General features: G+C 47.2%; 1 protein-coding gene across 3 annotated transcripts in view; it reads left to right on the top strand.

Moving 5' to 3' along the window:
• The first annotated feature begins 373 nt into the window (after positions 1-373).
• The window catches only part of LZTS3 (leucine zipper tumor suppressor family member 3), a 169707-nt gene continuing 150769 nt past the window's right edge, over positions 374-19311 (top strand). Inside the window, exon 1 of one of the 3 annotated variants that reach the window (XM_056553366.1) lies at positions 374-577. The gene's annotated coding sequence lies outside the window, so the exon portion shown is untranslated. Of the gene's footprint in view, positions 578-7314; positions 7642-8931; positions 8968-19311 lie in introns of those variants that run through there. The other 2 variants (XM_056553368.1, XM_056553412.1) reach the window with 2 other exon arrangements.

Raw genomic sequence — 19311 nt, forward strand, 5'->3', positions numbered from 1 at the left:
TATATATATATTTGAGCCTGTATATAAGAGGTATATGACACTATACATATATGAGCCTGTATATAAGAGGTATATGACACTATATATATATTTGAGCCTGTATATAAGAGGTATATGACACTATACATATATGAGCCTGTATATAAGAGGTATATGACACTATATATATTTGAGCCTGTATATAAGAGGTATATGACACTATATATATATATTTGAGCCTGTATATAAGAAGTATATGACACTATACACATTTGAGTCTGTACCAAGCAGCAGTGTGGGGGACGCGCAGTGGTCCCGGGTGATGCCAGCAGGGGGCAGGGATGTGGGTTTGGCCGGTGTCAGTCCTGATGAGTGACTGGTGCCCTGTGGGGCAGACTGGGGGATGTGTATACACTGATGGAGCCAGTGGCGGCGCTGCATCCTCCTCCCCTCCCCTCCCGCTCTCCTGCTGGTTCTATTCCTGACACATAGCAGGATGGAGGGGGCGGCCAGGTAGCCGTGCAGCGCCGGACATCACCCGATGTGCACCCAGGACTGCAGCCGTGAAGATGCCAGCTAGAAGCCCCCGGACAGAGAGGTGGGTGCCGGCTACTGAGGGGCTCCTGTGCTGCGGCAGATGATGTCATCCCCGGCCATAAGCGGCTCCGGGAGCTGAGTCACTGGAGAGGGGGCAGAGCGCTGCCAGGGCTGGGTGGTGAATGGATTAGTCACTGGCAGTGCTGTGTGTTGTGTGGACGGTGGGCTTAGTCATTGGCAGTGCTGTGTGTTGTGTGGACGGTGGGCTTAGTCATTGGCAGTGCTGTGTGTTGTGTGGACGGTGGGCTTAGTCATTGGCAGTGCTGTGTGTTGTGTGGACGGTGGGCTTAGTCATTGGCAGTGCTGTGTGTTGTGTGGACGGTGGGCTTAGTCATTGGCAGTGCTGTGTGTTGTGTGGACGGTGGGCTTATTCATTGGCAGTGCTGTGTGTTGTGTGGACGGTGGGCTTAGTCATTGGCAGTGTTGTGTGTTGTGTGGACGGTGGGCTTAGTCATTGGCAGTGCTGTGTGTGGTGTGGACGGTGGGCTTAGTCATTGGCAGTGCTGTGTGTTGTGTGGACGGTGGGCTTAGTCATTGGCAGTGCTGTGTGTTGTGTGGACGGTGGGCTTAGTCATTGGCAGTGCTGTGTGTTGTGTGGACGGTGGGCTTAGTCATTGGCAGTGCTGTGTGTTGTGTGGACGGTGGGCTTAGTCATTGGCAGTGCTGTGTGTGGTGTGGACGGTGGGCTTAGTCATTGGCAGTGCTGTGTGTTGTGTGGACGGTGGGCTTAGTCATTGGCAGTGCTGTGTGTTGTGTGGACGGTGGGCTTAGTCATTGGCAGTGCTGTGTGTTGTGTGGACGGTGGGCTTAGTCATTGTCAGTGCTGTGTGTTGTGTGGACGGTGGGCTTATTCATTGGCAGTGCTGTGTGTTGTGTGGATGGTGGGCTTAGTCATTGGCAGTGTTGTGTGTTGTGTGGACGGTGGGCTTAGTCATTGGCAGTGCTGTGTGTGGTGTGGACGGTGGGCTTAGTCATTGGCAGTGCTGTGTGTTGTGTGGACGGTGGGCTTAGTCATTGGCAGTGCTGTGTGTTGTGTGGACGGTGGGCTTAGTCATTGGCAGTGCTGTGTGTTGTGTGGACGGTGGGCTTAGTCATTGGCAGTGCTGTGTGTTGTGTGGACGGTTGGCTTAGTCATTGGCAGTGCTGTGTGTTGTGTGGACGGTGGGCTTAGTCATTGGCAGTGCTGTGTGTTGTGTGGACGGTGGGCTTAGTCATTGGCAGTGCTGTGTGTTGTGTGGACGGTGGGCTTAGTCATTGGCAGTGCTGTGTGTTGTGTGGACGGTGGGCTTAGTCATTGGCAGTGCTGTGTGTTGTGTGGACGGTGGGCTTAGTTATTGGCAGTGATGTGTGTTGTGTGGACGGTGGGCTTAGTCATTGGCAGTGTTGTGTGGACGGTGGGCTTAGTCATTGGCAGTACTGTGTGGTGTGTGGACGGTGGGCTTAGTCATTGGCAGTGCTGTGTGTTGTGTGGACGGTGGGCTTAGTCATTGGCAGTGCTGTGTGTTGTGTGGACGGTGGGCTTATTCATTGGCAGTGCTGTGTGTTGTGTGGATGGTGGGCTTAGTCATTGGCAGTGTTGTGTGTTGTGTGGACGGTGGGCTTAGTCATTGGCAGTGCTGTGTGTGGTGTGGACGGTGGGCTTAGTCATTGGCAGTGCTGTGTGTTGTGTGGACGGTGGGCTTAGTCATTGGCAGTGCTGTGTGTTGTGTGGACGGTGGGCTTAGTCATTGGCAGTGCTGTGTGTGGTGTGGACGGTGGGCTTAGTCATTGGCAGTGCTGTGTGTTGTGTGGACGGTGGGCTTAGTCATTGGCAGTGCTGTGTGTTGTGTGGATGGTGGGCTTAGTCACTGGCAGTGCTGTGTGTTGTGTGGACGGTGGGCTTAGTCATTGGCAGTGCTGTGTGTTGTGTGGACGGTTGGCTTAGTCATTGGCAGTGCTGTGTGTTGTGTGGACGGTTGGCTTAGTCATTGGCAGTGCTGTGTGTTGTGTGGACGGTGGGCTTAGTCATTGGCAGTGCTGTGTGTTGTGTGGACGGTGGGCTTAGTCATTGGCAGTGTTGTGTGGACGGTGGGCTTAGTCATTGGCAGTGCTGTGTGTTGTGTGGACGGTGGGCTTAGTCATTGGCAGTGCTGTGTGTTGTGTGGACGGTGGGCTTAGTCATTGGCAGTGCTGTGTGTTGTGTGGATGGTGGGCTTAGTCATTGGCAGTGCTGTGTGTTGTGTGGACGGTGGGCTTAGTCACTGGCAGTGCTGTGTGTTGTGTGGACGGTGGGCTTAGTCATTGGCAGTGCTGTGTGTTGTGTGGACGGTGGGCTTAGTCATTGGCAGTGCTGTGTGTTGTGTGGACGGTGGGCTTAGTCACTGGCAGTGCTGTGTGTTGTGTGGACGGTGGGCTTAGTCACTGGCAGTGCTGTGTGTTGTGTGGACGGTGGGCTTAGTCATTGGCAGTGCTGTGTGTGGTGTGGACGGTGGGCTTAGTCATTGGCAGTGCTGTGTGTTGTGTGGACGGTGGGCTTAGTCATTGGCAGTGCTGTGTGTTGTGTGGACGGTGGGCTTAGTCATTGGCAGTGCTGTGTGTTGTGTGGACGGTGGGCTTAGTCATTGGCAGTGCTGTGTGTTGTGTGGACGGTGGGCTTAGTCACTGGCAGTGCTGTGTGTTGTGTGGACGGTGGGCTTAGTCATTGGCAGTGCTGTGTGTGGTGTGGACGGTGGGCTTAGTCATTGGCAGTGCTGTGTGTTGTGTGGACGGTGGGCTTAGTCATTGGCAGTGCTGTGTGTTGTGTGGATGGTGGGCTTAGTCACTGGCAGTGCTGTGTGTTGTGTGGACGGTGGGCTTAGTCATTGGCAGTGCTGTGTGTTGTGTGGACGGTTGGCTTAGTCATTGGCAGTGCTGTGTGTTGTGTGGACGGTTGGCTTAGTCATTGGCAGTGCTGTGTGTTGTGTGGACGGTGGGCTTAGTCATTGGCAGTGCTGTGTGTTGTGTGGACGGTGGGCTTAGTCATTGGCAGTGCTGTGTGTTGTGTGGACGGTGGGCTTAGTTATTGGCAGTGATGTGTGTTGTGTGGACGGTGGGCTTAGTCATTGGCAGTGTTGTGTGGACGGTGGGCTTAGTCATTGGCAGTACTGTGTGGTGTGTGGACGGTGGGCTTAGTCATTGGCAGTGCTGTGTGTTGTGTGGACGGTGGGCTTAGTCATTGGCAGTGCTGTGTGTTGTGTGGACGGTGGGCTTAGTCATTGGCAGTGCTGTGTGTTGTGTGGATGGTGGGCTTAGTCACTGGCAGTGCTGTGTGTTGTGTGGACGGTGGGCTTAGTCATTGGCAGTGTTGTGTGGACGGTGGGCTTAGTCATTGGCAGTGTTGTGTGGACGGTGGGCTTAGTCATTGGCAGTGCTGTGTGTGGTGTGGACGGTGGGCTTAGTCATTGGCAGTGCTGTGTGTTGTGTGGACGGTGGGCTTAGTCATTGGCAGTGCTGTGTGTTGTGTGGACGGTGGGCTTAGTCATTGGCAGTGCTGTGTGTTGTGTGGACGGTGGGCTTAGTCATTGGCAGTGCTGTGTGTTGTGTGGACGGTGGGCTTAGTCATTGGCAGTGCTGTGTGTTGTGTGGACGGTGGGCTTAGTCACTGGCAGTGCTGTGTGTTGTGTGGATGGTGGGCTTAGTCACTGGCAGTGCTGTGTGTGGTGTGGACGGTGGGCTTAGTCATTGGCAGTGCTGTGTGTTGTGTGGACGGTGGGCTTAGTCATTGGCAGTGCTGTGTGTTGTGTGGATGGTGGGCTTAGTCATTGGCAGTGCTGTGTGTTGTGTGGACGGTGGGCTTAGTCATTGGCAGTGCTGTGTGTTGTGTGGACGGTGGGTTTAGTCATTGGCAGTGCTGTGTGTTGTGTGGACGGTGGGCTTAGTCATTGGCAGTGCTGTGTGTGGTGTGGACGGTGGGCTTAGTCATTGGCAGTGCTGTGTGTTGTGTGGACGGTGGGCTTAGTCACTGGCAGTGCTGTGTGTTGTGTGGATGGTGGGCTTAGTCATTGGCAGTGCTGTGTGTTGTGTGGACGGTGGGCTTAGTCATTGGCAGTGCTGTGTGTTGTGTGGACGGTGGGTTTAGTCATTGGCAGTGCTGTGTGTGGTGTGGACGGTGGGCTTAGTCATTGGCAGTGCTGTGTGTTGTGTGGATGGTGGGCTTAGTCACTGGCAGTGCTGTGTGTTGTGTGGACGGTGGGCTTAGTCATTGGCAGTGTTGTGTGGACGGTGGGCTTAGTCATTGGCAGTGTTGTGTGGACGGTGGGCTTAGTCATTGGCAGTGTTGTGTGGACGGTGGGCTTAGTCATTGGCAGTGCTGTGTGTTGTGTGGACGGTGGGCTTAGTCATTGGCAGTGTTGTGTGGACGGTGGGCTTAGTCATTGGCAGTGTTGTGTGGACGGTGGGCTTAGTCACTGGCAGTGCTGTGTGTTGTGTGGATGGTGGGCTTAGTCATTGGCAGTGCTGTGTGTTGTGTGGACGGTGGGCTTAGTCATTGGCAGTGCTGTGTGTGGTGTGGACGGTGGGCTTAGTCATTGGCAGTGCTGTGTGTTGTGTGGACGGTGGGCTTAGTCATTGGCAGTGCTGTGTGTTGTGTGGACGGTGGGCTTAGTCATTGGCAGTGCTGTGTGTTGTGTGGACGGTGGGCTTAGTCATTGGCAGTGCTGTGTGTTGTGTGGACCGTGGGTTTAGTCATTGGCAGTGCTGTGTGTTGTGTGGACGGTGGGCTTAGTCATTGGCAGTGCTGTGTGTGGTGTGGACGGTGGGCTTAGTCATTGGCAGTGCTGTGTGTTGTGTGGATGGTGGGCTTAGTCATTGGCAGTGCTGTGTGTTGTGTGGACGGTGGGCTTAGTCATTGGCAGTGCTGTGTGTTGTGTGGATGGTGGGCTTAGTCATTGGCAGTGCTGTGTGTGGTGTGGACGGTGGGCTTAGTCATTGGCAGTGCTGTGTGTTGTGTGGACGGTGGGCTTAGTCATTGGCAGTGCTGTGTGTGGTGTGGACGGTGGGCTTAGTCATTGGCAGTGCTGTGTGTGGTGTGGACGGTGGGCTTAGTCACTGGCAGTGCTGTGTGTTGTGTGGACGGTGGGCTTAGTCACCGGCAGTGCTGTGTGTTGTGTGGATGGTGGGCTTAGTCACCGGCAGTGCTGTGTGTTGTGTGGATGGTGGGCTTAGTCATTGGCAGTGCTGTGTGTTGTGTGGACGGTGGGCTTAGTCATTGGCAGTGCTGTGTGTTGTGTGGATGGTGGGCTTAGTCATTGGCAGTGCTGTGTGTTGTGTGGATGGTGGGCTTAGTCATTGGCAGTGCTGTGTGTTGTGTGGACGGTGGGCTTAGTCATTGGCAGTGCTGTGTGTTGTGTGGATGGTGGGCTTAGTCATTGGCAGTGCTGTGTGTTGTGTGGACGGTGGGCTTAGTCATTGGCAGTGCTGTGTGTTGTGTGGACGGTGGGCTTAGTCATTGGCAGTGCTGTGTGTTGTGTGGACGGTGGGCTTAGTCATTGGCAGTGCTGTGTGTTGTGTGGACGGTGGGCTTAGTCATTGGCAGTGCTGTGTGTTGTGTGAACGGTGGGCTTAGTCATTGGCAGTGCTGTGTGTTGTGTGGACGGTGGGCTTAGTCATTGGCAGTGCTGTGTGTTGTGTGGATGGTGGGCTTAGTCATTGGCAGTGCTGTGTGTTGTGTGGACGGTGGGCTTAGTCATTGGCAGTGCTGTGTGTTGTGTGGACGGTGGGCTTAGTCATTGGCAGTGCTGTGTGTTGTGTGGATGGTGGGCTTAGTCATTGGCAGTGCTGTGTGTTGTGTGGACGGTGGGCTTAGTCACTGGCAGTGCTGTGTGTTGTGTGGACGGTGGGCTTAGTCATTGGCAGTGTTGTGTGGACGGTGGGCTTAGTCACTGGCAGTGCTGTGTGTTGTGTGGACGGTGGGCTTAGTCACTGGCAGTGCTGTGTGTGGTGTGGACGGTGGGCTTAGTCATTGGCAGTGTTGTGTGGACGGTGGGCTTAGTCACTGGCAGTGCTGTGTGTTGTGTGGACGGTGGGCTTAGTCATTGGCAGTGCTGTGTGTTGTGTGGACGGTGGGCTTAGTCATTGGCAGTGCTGTGTGTTGTGTGGATGGTGGGCTTAGTCATTGGCAGTGCTGTGTGTTGTGTGGACGGTGGGCTTAGTCACTGGCAGTGCTGTGTGTTGTGTGGACGGTGGGCTTAGTCATTGGCAGTGCTGTGTGTGGTGTGGACGGTGGGCTTAGTCATTGGCAGTGCTGTGTGTTGTGTGGACGGTGGGCTTAGTCATTGGCAGTGCTGTGTGTTGTGTGGACGGTGGGCTTAGTCATTGGCAGTGTTGTGTGGACGGTGGGCTTAGTCATTGGCAGTGCTGTGTGTTGTGTGGATGGTGGGCTTAGTCATTGGCAGTGCTGTGTGTTGTGTGGACGGTGGGCTTAGTCATTGGCAGTGTTGTGTGGACGGTGGGCTTAGTCATTGGCAGTGCTGTGTGTTGTGTGGATGGTGGGCTTAGTCATTGGCAGTGCTGTGTGTTGTGTGGACGGTGGGCTTAGTCATTGGCAGTGTTGTGTGTTGTGTGGACGGTGGGCTTAGTCATTGGCAGTGCTGTGTGTTGTGTGGACGGTGGGCTTAGTCATTGGCAGTGCTGTGTGTTGTGTGGACGGTGGGCTTAGTCATTGGCAGTGCTGTGTGTTGTGTGGACGGTGGGCTTAGTCATTGGCAGTGCTGTGTGTTGTGTGGACGGTGGGCTTAGTCACCGACAGCGCTGTGTGTTGTGTGGACGGTGGGCTTAGTCATTGGCAGTGATGTGATTCTGCTTAGTCACTGCATGGCAGTGCGAGGGATACGTGGGCACTGGGGGCAGATGGGCTCAGTCACTGGCAGTGCTGTGTTCTGAATGATCACTGGTAGTGAATGGTGTGAGAGCAGCATAGTCATAGTGCACTGGGCAATAGGGCTTAGTCACTGGCAGTGCCCTGGGATAGGGGATCACTCCCTGGCATTGCCTTGGCATAGATTTCTAGGCTTCCAGGACAGAAATCTTAGTCACTGGCAGCAGTGTTTGGTAAGATTTTAATGTAATTGTTGTATGCTAATGCCCATAGCCAATTGCGCAAATCTATTTATTTATTTACTTCTTATAGTATTTTTATCTGTCAGTTGTGATAAATGAGCATAGTCACTGGCACTGCTATGTAGTATCTGGAATGAATCACCGGCACTGCTGTGTGGTAACTGGATTTAATCGCTGGCACCGCTGTGTAGTATCTGGAATTAATCGCTGGTACTGCAATGTAGTAACTGGAATTAGTCACTGACACTGCAATTTAGTAACCTGTATTAATTACTGGCACTGCTATGTAGTAACTGGAATTAGTCACTGACACTGCAATTTAGTAACCTGTATTAATTACTGGCACTGCTATGTAGTAACTAGAATGAATCACTGGCTCTGCTGTGTAGTAAGTGGCATTAGTCACTGGCACTGCTATGTAGCATCTGGAATGAATTACTGGCACTGCTATGTAGCATCTGGAATGAATTACTGGCACTGCTATGTAGCATCTGGAATGAATTACTGGCACTGCTATGTAGCATCTGGAATGAATTACTGGCACTGCTATGTAGTAACTGAAATTAATCCCTGGCACTGCTGTGTAGTAAGTGGCATTAGTCACTGGCACTGCTGTGTAGTAAGTGGCATTAGTCACTGGCACTGCTGTGTAGTAAGTGGCATTAGTAACTGGCACTGCTGTGTAGTAAGTGATATTGGTCAGTGCTTGGTACTGAATGAGCTTTGTCACTGGCAATGAATTGTCCTGCTTTGGTGTTACAGTGCTGCCTCCACTGAAATGAAGTTCATTCATGTTCTAGATGATTCTAGTAAATTCTAGATGATTCTAGTTATTGATATCTCTGTGTTTTAGATGAGTCAAACACATTTATCTACAGTATGTAGTAAAGCAGGTAGGTACATAGGCAGTCTCCTGATCATATAACAGTATACTCCAGTGTGTGCTCAGAATGACCCCAGAATATCCACAACCCCTAACAGACTCAGGTGTCCCCAGGGTTTACCATCTCCTCCTGTGCACTATGTCAGCTGTGGCTCTTCTAGATCCTTATATCTTCCAGGCCTCCGCATATGACCTACCTTTCTGCAGAGCAGAGGAGGAGCGTTTATCAAGACCTAACGTTATCTCAGTTTACAAATGTGCATTTGCCATCTATTTCAAGTGACATGTGGCACTCTCGGTGGGATGCCCAAGACAATCACTACACTTCTCTGATATATCCATCCACAGCAAGGCAGTATACTATCTATACCTACATCATCCACAGCAAGGCAGTATACTATCTATACCTACAACATCTACCTGAACGTCTACAGGTGAGCAGTACTATCTGTGCCTACATCATCTACAGGAAGGCAAAATATAACCCATTCTTACTTCATCTGCAGGAAGGCTGTACTATCTGTGCCTACATAATCTTCAGGAAAGCAGTATTATCTTTCTTACTTCATTTGCAGGAAAGCAGTACTATCTGTACCTACATCATCCACAGGGAGGCAGTATACTATCTTTATCTACATCATCCCCAGGAAGGCAGTATACTATCTGTACCTACATAATCCACGGGAAGGCAGTATACTATCTGTACCTACATAATCCACAGGGAGGCAGTATACTATCTTTATCTACATCATCCCCAGGAAGGCAGTATACTATCTGTACCTACATAATCCACGGGAAGGCAGTATCCTATCTGTACCTACATAATCGACGGGAAGGCAGTATACTATCTGTACCTACATAATACACGGGAAGGCAGTATCCTATCTGTACCTACATAATCCACAGGAAGGCAGTATACTATCTGTACCTACAACATCTACAGGAAAGTCTACAGGAAGGCAGTACTATCTGTGCCTACATACTCTACATAAAGGCAATATATAACCCATGCTTACTTCATCTACAGGGAGGCAGTACTATCTGTGCCTACATAATCCACAGGAAGGCAGTATACTATCTGTACCTACATAATCCACGGGAAGGCAGTACTATCTGTACCTACATCATCCCCAGGAAGGCAGTATACTATCTGTACCTACATAATCCACGGGAAGGCAGTACTATCTGTACCTACATCATCCCCAGGAAGGCAGTATACTATCTGTACCTACATAATCCACGGGAAGGCAGTATACTATCTGTACCTACATAATCCACGGGAAGGCAGTATACTATCTGTACCTACATAATACACGAGAAGGCAGTATCCTATCTGTACCTACATAATCCACAGGAAGGCAGTATACTATCTGTACCTACAACATCTACAGGAAAGTCTACAGGAAGGCAGTACTATCTGTGCCTACATACTCTACAGGAAGGCAATATATAACCCATGCTTACTTCATCTACAGGAAGGCAGTACTATATGTGCCTACATAATCAACTGGAAGGCAGTATACTATCTGTACCTACATAATCCACGGGAAGGCAGTACTATCTGTACCTACATAATCCACGGGAAGGCAGTATACTATCTGTACCTACATAATCCATGGGAAGGCAGTATACTATCTGTACCTACATCATCCACGGGAAGGCAGTATAGTATCTGTATCTACATCATCCACAGCAAGGCAGTATACTATCTGTACCTACATCATCCACGGGAAGGCAGTATAATATCTATACCTACAACATCTACCGGAAAGTCTACAGGAAGGCAGTACTGTCTGTGCCTACATCATCTACAGGAAGGCAATATATAACCCATTCTTACTTCATCTACAGGAAGGCAGTACTATCTGTGCCTACATAATCCACAGGAAGGCAGTATATAACCCAAGCTTACTTTAACTACAGGAAGGCAGTACTATCTGTGCCTACATAATCTTCAGGAAAGCAGTACCATCTTTCTTACTTCATCTGCAGGAAAGCAGTACTATCTGTACCTACATCATCCACAGGGAGGCAGTATACTATCTGTACCTACATCATCCCCAGGAAGGCAGTATACTATCTGTACTTACATCATCTCCAGGAAGGCAGTACTATCTGTGCCTACATAATCTTCAGGAAAGAAGTACCATCTTTCTTACTTCATCTGCAGGAAAGCAGTACTATCTGTACCTACATCATCCACAGGGAGGCAGTATACTATATGTACCTACATCATCCACAGGAAGGCAGTATACTATATGTACCTACATAATCCACAGGAAGGCAGTATACTATCTGTACCTACATCATCCACAGGAAGGCAGTATACTATCTGTACCTACATCATCCACAGGGAGGCAGTATACTATCTGTACCTACATCATCCACAGGGAGGCAGTATACTATATGTACCTACATCATCCACAGGAAGGCAATATACTATCTGTACCTACATCATCCACAGGGAGGCAATATACTATATGTACCTACATCATCCACAGGAAGGCAATATACTATATGTACCTACATCATCCACAGGGAGGCAGTATACTATCTGTACCTACATCATCCACAGGAAGGCAATATACTATCTGTACCTACATCATCCACAGGGAGGCAGTATACTATCTGTACCTACATCATCCACAGGAAGGCAATATACTATCTGTACCTACATCATCCACAGGAAGGCAGTATACTATCTGTACCTACATCATCCACAGGGAGGCAGTATACTATCTGTACCTACATCATCCACAGGGAGGCAGTATACTATCTGTACCTACATCATCCCCAGGAAGGCAGTATACTATCTGTATCTACATCATCCACAGGAAGGCAGTATACTATCTGTATCTACAACATCTAAAGGAAAGTCTACAGGAAGGCAGTACTATCTGTGCTTACGTCATCTACAGAAAGGCAGTACTGTCTATGCCTATATCAACTACAAAAAGACAGTACTGTCTGTGCCGAAATCTTCTTTAGAAAGGCTGTACTGCCTGTGTCTGTGCAGTATAATCTGTCACTACGTGACACACATACAGAAACAGGTAAACAGTATTATCTGTGCTAACATTACTCTCTGGGAGGCAGCACTGTCTACGCCAGCGTTTCCCAACCAGGGCAGCCTCCAGCTGTTGCAAAACTACAACTCCCAGCATGCCTGGACAGCCTTCGGCTGTCCAGGCATGCTGGGAGTTGTAGTTTTACAACAGCTGGAGGCGCCCTGGTTGGGAAACACTTGTCTACGCTTACATAATGGGAAAGCGTATGTATCTTTCCTTATAAAAGGGGCCAACACATTCCATTGACATCTAATTTTGTGTAGGGTTTTCCAAGGAACCCACCTATCCCAATAATGGGGCTATGCATGTAAGGTCACCCTCTAACATGGTCTATGATAAATACCGCTATTCTACGGATCACTGGAGGTCCTGGGGTCAGATGTCAACCAGTTATATCAGACATATATATCAAGAGAGCCATCAATTTGGACAAAGAGTTAAAGGGGTACTCCGTTGGAAAACTTTTTTTTTTTTTATCAACTGGTGCCAGAAAGTTAAACAAATTTGTAAATTACTTCTATTAAAAAATCATAATCATAATCCTTCCAGTACTTATTATGCTACATAGAAAATTATTTTCTTTTTCAGAACACAGGACTCTCTGCTGACATCATGAGCACAGTGCTCTCTGCTGACATCTCTGTCCATTTTAGGAACTGTCCAGAGCAGTATATGTTTTCTATGGGGATTTTCTCCTAAAATGGACAGAGATGTCAGCAGAGAGCACTGTGCTCGTGATGTCAGCAGAGAGCTCTGTGTTCCAAAGAGAAAAGAATTTCCTCTGTAGTATTCAGCAGCTAATAAGTACTGGAAGGATTAAGATTTTTATTTTTTTATTTTTTTTTAATAGAAGTCATTTACAAATCTGTTTCACTTTCTGGCACCAGTTGATTTGAAAAAATAAAATAAAATAAAAAAAAGTTTTCCACCGGAGTACCCCTTTAAATGACACATTTGGCTCTGCTACATCTGCACTAGAATAGCGCTTTTTTGTTGTTGTTGCTGACTGGCTCATAGCTCAGCAATACTCAGGGTATGTGTCCTGGTGAGATGACGGTCTTGACCTGAATTTGTCTCTCAGAATTATCCCCCTCACGTAGACTAGGTAAGCGGCGTGTATACGAGGGGCCTCGCCGCCGCACATAGGCCCCTGCACGGAGGGATGGAGCGCCTCCGATGCCACTAGAATAAAATGATTTGCATGCTGCCATGATGTTTCTTTTCCTGTTGTGCTCCCAGGGGCCCTGGCTGACCTGTTTCAGCGCTTTCTTTGACATTGTGTAATGTTTTGCTATATTAAGTACTGTAGAATCTGTAATGACTTCCATTTCTTAACCGTTTCTCTCCAATCTGATGTTCCTTATTGCATTTTATTTTTTGCTGTAATTAGCTTTATTTTACAAAAAAAAAAAAAGTAGAAAATTTCGTAAATCAGCATTTAAGTATTAACTGTTGGAAGAAGGATTAGGCCAGCGTGGAAAATGCAAATTTGATAAAAATCGAAATCACAGGACAAGGCAACCAGAAATGACGCGTTTCAGGCGTGGACCGCCCTTAGTCATATATGATATATGACTAAGGGTGGTCCACGCCGGAAATGCGTCATTTCTGGTTGCCTTGTCCTGTGATTTCGATTTTATATATATGATATATGACTAAGGGCGGTCCACGCCTGAAACGCGTCATTTCTGGTTGCCTTGTCCTGTGATTTCGATTTTATATATATGATATATGACTAAGGGCGGTCCACGCCTGAAACGCGTAATTTCTGGTTGCCTTGTCCTGTGATTTCGATTTTATATATATGATATATGACTAAGGGCGGTCCACGCCTGAAACGCGTAATTTCTGGTTGCCTTGTCCTGTGATTTCGATTTTATATATATGATATATGACTAAGGGCGGTCCACGCCTGAAACGCGTCATTTCTGGTTGCCTTGTCCTGTGATTTCGATTTTATATATATGATATATGACTAAGGGCGGTCCACGCCTGAAACGCGTCATTTCTGGTTGCCTTGTCCTGTGATTTCCATTTTATATATAGGATATATGACTAAGGGCGGTCCACGCCTGAAACGCGTCATTTCTGGTTGCCTTGTCCTGTGATTTCGATTTTATATATATGATATATGACTAAGAGCGGTTCACACCTGAAACCCGTAATTTCTGGTTGCCTTGTCGTGTGATTTCGATTTTATATATATGATATATGACTAAGGGCGGTCCATGCCTGAAACGCGTCATTTCTGGTTACCTTGTCCTGTGATTTCGATTTTATATATAGGATATATGACTAAGGGCGGTCCACACCTGAAACGCGTCATTTCTGGTTGCCTTGTCCTGTGATTTCGATTTTATCAAATAAAGGGATCTTTTTGCATTTTCCTCGCTGGCATAATCCTTCTTCCTATATCTATTGGTGTTGCCGCACACCGGCCGTGCTGTGGACGGGACTTTGGTCTGGTGAGCTGATCTCTACATTTCAAGGAATTCCACTGAGGTTTTTTTTTGCAAAATCGCGGAAAAAAACGCCAATTTTCCCGCTTTATTTTATCAAAAAAAAAGTAGAAAATTTTGTAAATCAGTATTCAAGTATTAACTGTTAGGCTGGAACTCCACTGAGGTTTTTATTTTTTTATTTTTGCTAAATCGCTGTAAAAAACGCCAATTTTCTCGCACAGCGTTTTTTCAGTGAAAAAAACGCCGCGTCCAGATATTAGCTGCAAATCAATAGTAAAATGCAAAATGCCAGATCCACTTGGCGTTTTTCAGTTTGACGTTTTTTTTTATTCCTTTTAGCGTTTTTCAGCAATTTTGGGCTCAGAGGTTTTTCAAAACGCCCGACAAAACCTAGTTTGGCGTTTTTTCTGGTGGTTTTTATTCTTTTTAGGACTTTAGCGATCTAAAAAAGTGACGGAGATACCTTTTTTATAAAAATTTCGTAGGGTATCATTACAAAAATCATCATAAAAAAGATACAGTTGTGATGGAAAAAATTGTATTTAAAACGAAATTTTTCTTTTTTATTACAACATTTTTATTAATTTTTAAACAGGGATAAAAAAAAAAGTTAAACACACACACACTTTATAAAAAAATTTATTAAAATTTTGTTATAAAAAAAAACATTTAGTTAAATAAATAAATTTTACATCCCTACTGCAAATTCCACACAAAGGTAAAAACGCCAGAAAAAATGCCAAAACGCAGGGAAAAACAGTGGCAGTTTTTGTGGTGTTTTTAAGCCAAAAAAAAAAAAAAAACAAGGGCAAAAACCTCAGTGGAATTCTAGCCTTAGGGTGCATGCACATCACGTTTTTGCTATACAGTTCCCGTGTATGATTTCAAGTAAAAAAAAATGTACGGAACTAAATAGTGCATAATGCATTGACTTAACATTGTAAATCGTATGTCAAACGCATCATCCGGTTTTGTCTGTTTTTTACCCATACCCAAAGCCGTAGACTACCACATTTTTTGGTCCGGGTTAAAAAGCGTATTAAACTGTATTTTATTTTAACATGGGAGTCAATGGGAACCTTACAGAACCGTATGTGCGTACTGTTCCATCCGGTTTGCGCCATACGGTTTTTGACTTTGCACAGTTTTTTTTGGGGGGGGGGGGGAATTTCAATCAAACAAGTGAAACTTTTATTACAAATGGAGTGAAAAGTAAAAAACGTGTACGTTTTTTTTCTTTAAAAACAGATGCAAACGGACATCATTTTTCAATTCGTATACGGGTTGAAATTTGTACACACATTTTGATACAGTTTAGTCAGGTTTGAGGAATCCGTTTTACATCAAAAACCTGATACGCGAACTGTATTGCAAAAACGTGGTTTGAATGCAGCCTAACATGGGACAAGGGCCTGTGTGGGGGCTGACAATTCTGTGCTGGAAAGGGAATAAGTCCTAATGGTGGGACAAATATACAATGAAACTTCATTAAAAGTAGAGTCATTGTGTACAGACATTACATTATTCCTCTCATACTGATCCTGAGTTATATCCTGTATTATACTCCAGAGCTGTACTCACTATTCTGCTGGTGAGGTCACTGTGTACATACATTACATTACTTATCCTGTACTGATCCAGAGTTATATCCTGTATTATACTCCAGAGCTGTACTCACTATTCTGCTGGTGAGGTCACTGTGTACATACATTACATTACTTATCCTGTACTGATCCTGAGTTATATCCTGTAAATCTTTTTATTATAAAAATCTAAAACATAACAGACATAATCAATAATACATAACATAAACTCAGCTTACATGCGCCATAAATATGAAACAAAATAAGACAAATTGTCATTATAACAAAAACTAAACTTTTACCAGCCAGTCCAGTTTCAACTAAAACTAATTACGTACACGTATATATATAAACTAATGAAATAATATGTGTACCCCAACACCAACACCTTACATCACACCAAACTCACACCAAACTCACACCATACATCACACCAAACTCACACCAATTACACAAACAAAAACTCTGCCATGCCCGGCAATAGAAAATAAAAGCCGTCCAAACCTGGACATAATGAAAATATTGACTAACAGGCAGCAGATACATTACAGACAAAACATACATATAAACATAAACATACATATAAACATACATACACTTTTTTTTTTTTTCCCCTTTCTCTCTCTCTCTCTCTCTCTCTCTCTCTCTCTCTCCCACCAGCCGATTCCACACTCGCTCACACTCATCCTCACCACCATCATTAGCGGATATCACACTCATACCCATCCTCTCCTAATATATATAAAAAAAAATAAAAAATTCTAAACAAATATATCCGGCTGCCTTAACTAAAATGAAAGGTAACTAAACATTAGTTCGCATAAATATACGGTAATACAGAAATACAGGTAAATGAATAACAATAACAACTCTTTCACTATCTAATCCCAAAGCCCCTCCAGCCCCTCTGGCCATGAGATGGTATAAATGTCCAGTCCAGTCCATAATCCACACCAGGAGCCGGGTATCATGGAGTCCAATATTGTTCATCAATGGCTCCAACCAGCTCACCTCTTACCCCCCATTCCCCCACCCAACCTATTCTATAGCCCCCTATATACATATATACAAGAAAGTAAAAGCAAGGCCTATTCAGCCATGCCACCAAAAGGTTTGCCACTCAACATAATTACTTAAACACATACTATACACTTATTAACATAAACATAACTATATACATAACTATACATATAACTACATTACTATATACATAACATAACAATTGTAAGGCCCAAGTTCAGTTACCTGCAAGCCCTTCATACACTCATTTCTCTAAAACAAAACAAAAAGCTAAAGGTGACATGCGCCAGCCCTCCACCGGGATCAGAGTATGGCAGACCAGATACCAAATAATTTTTAAACCTATCCCTCACCTACTTTCCCTAGACTCACACTATCGCTGCCCCTAAAGTTTAAGCTGTCCCTACACACTGACCCTACACTGACCCTACCACTCTATCCCTAACCAGAATTAAGGTGCCTCCCCCAAAGGGTTCAGCATCTAGGGCACATCAAATGAAAACCCTCTCCATAGGAGAGAAGCCCTACTTGTACCCAATCTGCCATACTCTAAAGACCTGATCTTCCTGAGGTCACCAGTGATATTACTACAGACCTCCACCTCGGAAAGGACTTTTCGCTGTGTAGATACTAAACACCGTGCATTCCACGTGTGGTACCTAACCACTAAGCTAACTAAAAATAATGTGCACCGATCTCGGCCACCCAGGATCTTGAATGCTCCATAAGCCCACTCCGGATAGGCAAGGCCGGCAAGTTGACTCCAGCCGATGGAAGCGCCCACCCGGTTGTAGACCCCTATATTAAAGGGACAATGAAGCAGGAAGTGGTCCATGCTTTCCAGCGTGTTCCCGCACTCTTCTCGGGGACAGTCCCGGTCATCAGAGCTCCTACACTTCAGGTTGTCCCTAACACATAGCTTCCCCTGAAAGCAGCGCCAGGCCAAGTCCCAAAACTTCTGGGGGATCCGTTTCGAGTTCAAAAGACTTAAACCAACCCTCAGATCCCGACCTGGGCAGTCCCTGAGCGCCAGAGGCTTCTGGAAGTGGGTCAACAGAACCCGTTTGTCAAGGGAACGCCTTGACTGGGTCCTGATCTCCCACACTCCAAGACCCCACCGACGTGTCGCCTTCAGAGTCGGGGTAGCGTAAGCCGGAAGATATCCATGTGGTGTACGGAGGTCCTTCACTTGCCCTCCTGTCTCCCATTCCTGGAAGAAAGGCCGAAACCACTCCCTGCAGGAGAGTACCCACGGAGGAGCCCTCTCTTTCCAGAGGTTTGCGATGTTGGCTTTCAAGAAGGTGTTCGTTAAGAACACCACAGGGTTTACCATAGATAAACCTCCTAGTCTCCTCGTGCGGTACGTAACCTCCCTCTTGACTAGGTTCATCCTGTTCCCCCATAACAGTTGGAAAAACAGGCTGTAGATCCTAGTGTAGTAAGCCTCTGGCAAGATACATACGCTGCCCAGATAGATAAACAAGGGGAGCAGGTACGATTTGATCAGGTGTACCCTTTCCCTGAGGGTCATAGACCAACCCTTCCACTGGTCCACCTTCTGAGTGGCATCCTGGAGCTTACCATCCCAGTTTTTGGTGGGATAATCATCCTGGCCGAATGTGATGCCCAAAACTTTTGCTGACTCTTGGAGCCCTGGAAGGGTGTCCGGGAGATCAAACATGGGATCCCCCCCTCCCAGCCAGAGACTTTCACACTTATCCCGATTGATCTTGGACCCGGATGCCTCCGAGTAACGATCCACCTCCGACATCACCACCTCGACCACCACCCTCGAGGAGACGAAAATGGTGACATCATCAGCGTACGCCACCACTCTCTGGGCGACATCCAGCTCCGCCAGACTCATCCCGACTCCCGCTAACGGCCCACAATCTACCCTCCGGACGAAGGGATCGATTGCGAACACGTATAACAGCGGGCTCAAAGGACAACCCTGACGGACTCCGGACCCCACCTCAAAAGAGCGGCCAGACCAACCGTTCACCAGTGGGAAACTCTCTGCCCCTGCATATATGGTGACAAGCCAATTCACAAAAGTACTCGGTAAGCCATATCTCAGGAGGACGGACCAGAGGTACTCGTGGTTCACCCGATCAAATGCTTTGGCCTGATCCAGGGACAACAAGTACCCCATCCAGAGACCCGCACTACTCCGCTCCACTGCCTCCCTGACACTGAGGACAGCACTTAAGGTGCTTCGGCCCGGAACAGAGCAGTGCTGGGCCCCCGAAAGGAGCCGGGGTGCAAACTTCACCAACCGATTAAACAGTATCTTGGCCAGAAGCTTCCTGTCCACATTGAGAAGAGCTATGGGTCTCCAATTCTCAATCCGGCTAGGATCTTTACCCTTTGAGAGAAGAATCAGGGCCGACCTCCTCATTGACTTTGGCAGAGTGCCCGAGGAGAGACACTCATTAAATACCTCAGTCAAGAGGGGAGCTAAAGACTCCTTAAAGGTCCTGTACCACTCGGATGTTAAGCCATCCGGACCTGGCGACTTCTTAGGGGCAAGCCCCTCGATCGCCAGGCTCACTTCCTCTTCCCTGATTTCTTCTGCCAAAACATCAAGAGAGGGGTCTACCCCTGGCTCAGGAATGGTTTCAGCCAGGAAAGCCGACATCTTG

This window comes from Hyla sarda, chromosome 1 (assembly GCF_029499605.1).
Source record: "Hyla sarda isolate aHylSar1 chromosome 1, aHylSar1.hap1, whole genome shotgun sequence".
Lineage (NCBI taxonomy): Eukaryota > Metazoa > Chordata > Amphibia > Anura > Hylidae > Hyla > Hyla sarda.